This window comes from Furipterus horrens, unplaced genomic scaffold, assembly GCF_987537825.1.
Source record: "Furipterus horrens unplaced genomic scaffold, mFurHor1.1.pri manual_scaffold_5, whole genome shotgun sequence".
In the NCBI taxonomy this organism is placed as follows: domain Eukaryota; kingdom Metazoa; phylum Chordata; class Mammalia; order Chiroptera; family Furipteridae; genus Furipterus; species Furipterus horrens.
The window spans coordinates 88,017,980-88,022,083 of NW_028327175.1; the positions used below are offsets into that span (position 1 = coordinate 88,017,980).

General features: G+C 47.0%; 1 pseudogene; it reads left to right on the forward strand.

Annotated features, from left to right (window-relative positions):
* Positions 1-525: 525 nt before the first annotated feature.
* On the forward strand, positions 526-2,220 carry LOC150008907 (regulator of nonsense transcripts 1 pseudogene; annotated as a pseudogene).
* The last annotated feature ends 1,884 nt before the right edge of the window (positions 2,221-4,104 follow it).

The window sequence follows — 4,104 nt, forward strand, 5'->3', positions numbered from 1 at the left end:
TTTCCAGGACCCCTATAATTTTTATACATAATTTCCATAAGTCAGTAAAAAAACTTACCAGCTACACAAAGTAAAAGATAAAGGGGGAAAAAAGCAAAGAAACTGATGCACATGTGATGTGGATATTGGTTTTCAGACAGACTTTAAAATAGCTGTGATTAATAAAGAGAATAGATGACAAGACGATGAAATCAACCAGAAAACTGGAATTTATATCAAATGAATAAAAAGGCAATTCTAAAACTAAAAATATAATAATATATGAAATAAAAATGCAGTAGAGGCCACCTCACATCCGCCAGAATAGGTAAAATTTAAAAACTACTCACAACAGGTGGCGGCGGTGGTGGTTCCTGCTGGGTGCTGCAAGCAGAAGGCGGCTCCGAGGGGCTTGGCGGTAGCTGTGATGGAAGCTCTGCACCTGTAGCTCTTGGCCTGGTGGCCTAGGCCTCAGTGCACCAGCGGGCTCGAGTGCTGCAACCATGAAGCTGTCCTGAGCACGCTCCATGCAAAGGCACCACGAGCATGGAGGCACAAGGGCTCAGCTCAGAGATGCTCACCTTCCTGGACAAGGAGGAGGATGACCTGCTTGGCACAGCCAACAAACAGGGTTCCGAGTTCTAATTCACTGACTTTACCCTCCCCAGCCAGATGCTGATGACCCCTGGTGGTCTGGAGGTGGCAGCACCCGAAACCCTGTCCACATGGGCACAGGGATCAGACAGCTCCAAGTGCAGGTGGGCTGCCCAGGGAATCCTGTGGAACCAGCCATTGATGACAGCATGGCCAAGATCAGCTGGTTGTTGGCCGAGTTGAACTTCAAAGAAGATGAACGTATACCTATTACATGAAGGATCTCCCTGTACACGCCTGTAGTTACTGTGGAATGCATCAGCCAGCTTGCATGATTCATTGCATTTATTGCCAGCAAGAAGTGCTTCCGTTACCGATGTGGATATACTTCAGTCAGCCATGGTCTAAATCGCCTTGTGAGGGCAAAATGCCCAAGGATGGACTTCTGGAGGAGACCGTTCTGAAGCATTCCAATGGTGGCTGCCACAATAGTCTTTCTCCTTGGCTTTATTCCTGTCTAGGCCAACTTGGTCGTGGTGCTGCTGTACAGGCAGCCCTGCTCAAAGACATCAACTGGGACAGCTCGTAGTGACAGCCCCTGATCCCAGACCAATGCATCTTGTCTGGCTGGTCAAGATCCCTTCCAAGTAGGAGCAGTCGTGCACATGTCAGATCACCACCCAGCAGATCAACAAGCTGACGGTGATGCAGAAGAAAATCCTTTTGCTATCTTGGAGGACATGGAGAAGTGGGGTGGAATGTGAACAAGGAGCCATAGCACTTCCTTCTGCATTTCCAGGACTCTTGCCAGTACCAGAACACTATTTGGCCTGCTGGTCAAGCTGCAGGCTAAAATTAGGAACTGAAAAAAATCCCAGACTCAAGGCAACATCATGGTCAGGTGGAGCCTGGACCTTAACAAGACTAATTCTGGTAATGAGGAATTAGTCATAATTTGGTTCAGAGACATGCAGCTCATAGGAGGCAGGGGGAGTATGTGCCCGTGGTACAAAGGAGACCTAACACCCAAGTGGAATGGAATGGCCACATCATAAAGGTCCCTGATAATTATGGCAATGAGATCGCCACTGAGCTGCAAAGCAGTGTGAATGCACCTGTGCAGGTGCCTCATAACTTCCAGGTGGATCTCGTATGGAAGTCAGCTTCATTCGACAGGATTCAACGTGCATCAAAAACGTTTGCTGTGAACAAGACCTCCGTTGGGGACCACATCTACCATGAACTGCTTGGCCATGAGGTGAATGTGATCACCAAGTGCCAACTGCCTGAGCACTTCACGGTACAAGTGAAAACGGTCCTGCAGAGACCACTAAACCTGATCCAGAGACTGCTGGGCATGCGGAAAACGGTGACCTTGCCGCCATCGTCTACCACCTGGCTCAGGAAGGCAATGGGCTTGGGGTCATCTGTGCTCCGAGTAACAGAGTCCATGCATGACCTGACCAATAAGAGCCACCAGACCCGGCAGCAAATCACGTGGCCACGCCTCTCCGGTGTCATTCCCGACCCAGCACAACCAGACCAGGAGCATGGATAGCATGCTGGGGGGAGATCCAGACGCTGCAGTGGCTGAAGGGTGAGACCTGGGCTCTGTCGTCTGCACACGAGAGCAGTACCTGGCTCTGAAGCGCACCTCGGAGGGCGATGCCCAGGAAAGCAGGCATCAGCTCCGCACAGGTGTGGATGCGATGCGGCGACTCCTGGGCTCGCCAAGATGCAGTTCTGCTCCATTTTAATCTGTGAAAGCACCTATGCCTGTGTTCTGACGGGGTTTTAGTTTATAGAAAATACGGTGTTTGAGATTTCCGGTTTGTTTTTTTAAGTTTATTTCAAAGGAGCACTGTATTGAAAAATAGCCTTTCCTTGTCTCTCGGAGCTCAATTAATTAGTGGACCTGGGAGAAGGGAGAAGCCTCCAAAAACGAGGTTTAAACAAGCCAGCACAACTCGAGATAATGATTAGCACCTGTGATGCAACTGCCGAGAGCATTTTTGTTTTCCGTTTTAGGGTCCAGCTGCCTTTGCCTGCATGTCAGGGTGGCCAGGGAGCACTGGTCAGGTAAGGTGGCTCCAAGTCCTCTGCTGGGTGCTGCGGATCCAAGTTCGTCCCAGCGAGGTGAACTCGGCCTCTCAACCTCCCAGTCCCCCAAGGGCCTCAGGCAGGACTGGCCATGAAACAAGAGAGCAGGAAGGTGGCTGTTCCCAAGGATTTTGGGAAAGGTAGAAGCCAAGAGAGCCAAGGAGGCACTCACCATTCCCATGACCCAGTACAACCTTGTTCTCCACTGCCCACAAGTTTGGATCTATCTACCTGTGGGCACCGCTTCAATGAAGTGTTTGTTTCTGCCTTGTAGGGGAAAATAAATAAAATTCAGAGTAAGTTGGTTCTGTGTGGTTTGTCACATCAGGTGGTAGAGGGGCCATCCTCCTGGGTTACTGTAGCTGGGAGAGCCAGCCTCTAGCTCCTCACATACTGGTGTTGGGGTATTAGTCTCTCTGGCCACTGCCTAGTTGGGGACTGTCCCCTGCCTACACAGGCCCTAGTGACCCTGAACTCCCATATGCCTGAGAATGGCCCTTATTCCAAAGTCTCTAGATTCCAGCTTGTACACACAGGCTGCCTTCATCTGGAAAGGACTCATTTGTTACCATTGTGTTACCATTTTTTCTCCCTTCCTTTGGGAGGACACACAGAGGTGTGCTTTTCCTCAGCTTTGTGCTGTTTGCTTTGTTCTCCACCTTGGCAGCAGCAACTACCGTGAGTTTTCCAAATTGAGGAACATCTGTACCAAGGCAATGTAACTTCTGATTTTTGATCAATTTGTTGTACACTCTTTTGTCAGTAATAATATGATAAACATACAAAAAAAAAGAGCTACTTACAACAATGACAATGTTTAGGTGACAGTGACAAAGTAGAACAACCAAAGTTCTTATACATTGCTAGTGGGTGTACAAAAATATGAAATCATTTTGGAAAAAGATCTGACCATTTCTTATAAAATTAAATAATACATTTTCTCTATGATCCAGCACTCCTAAATATGTAGCTAAGAGAAATAGACATCGGGGCAAAAAAATGACTTGTATAAAGAAATTCATAGCAACTTTGTCCTAGAGCTCAAAACCGGAATGTGTTCAGTTATCCAGCAACATAATAGATTAAAAATAAAATGAAATATTCATACAATAAAATATTACTCAGTATAAAAGGGGATAAACTACTGTTGTGGGTTGAATTGTAGCCCCCCCCAGAAAAATATATATTGAAGTCCTAACCCCCCAGTACCTCAGAATGTGACCTTATTGTAAGTGGTTTTTTTTTTTTTTTTTTTTTTAGAAGTAATTAAAAATGAGGTCTTTGAGGCAGGTCTTAATCCAATATGACTGGTGTCCTTATGAGAAGGAGAACTTTGGATACAGAGACAGATACACAGAGGGAAGATGACCTAAAGATACACAGGGAGAGGACAGTCATGTGACTGTAGTGAATTCTTTACAAGTGAAGGAA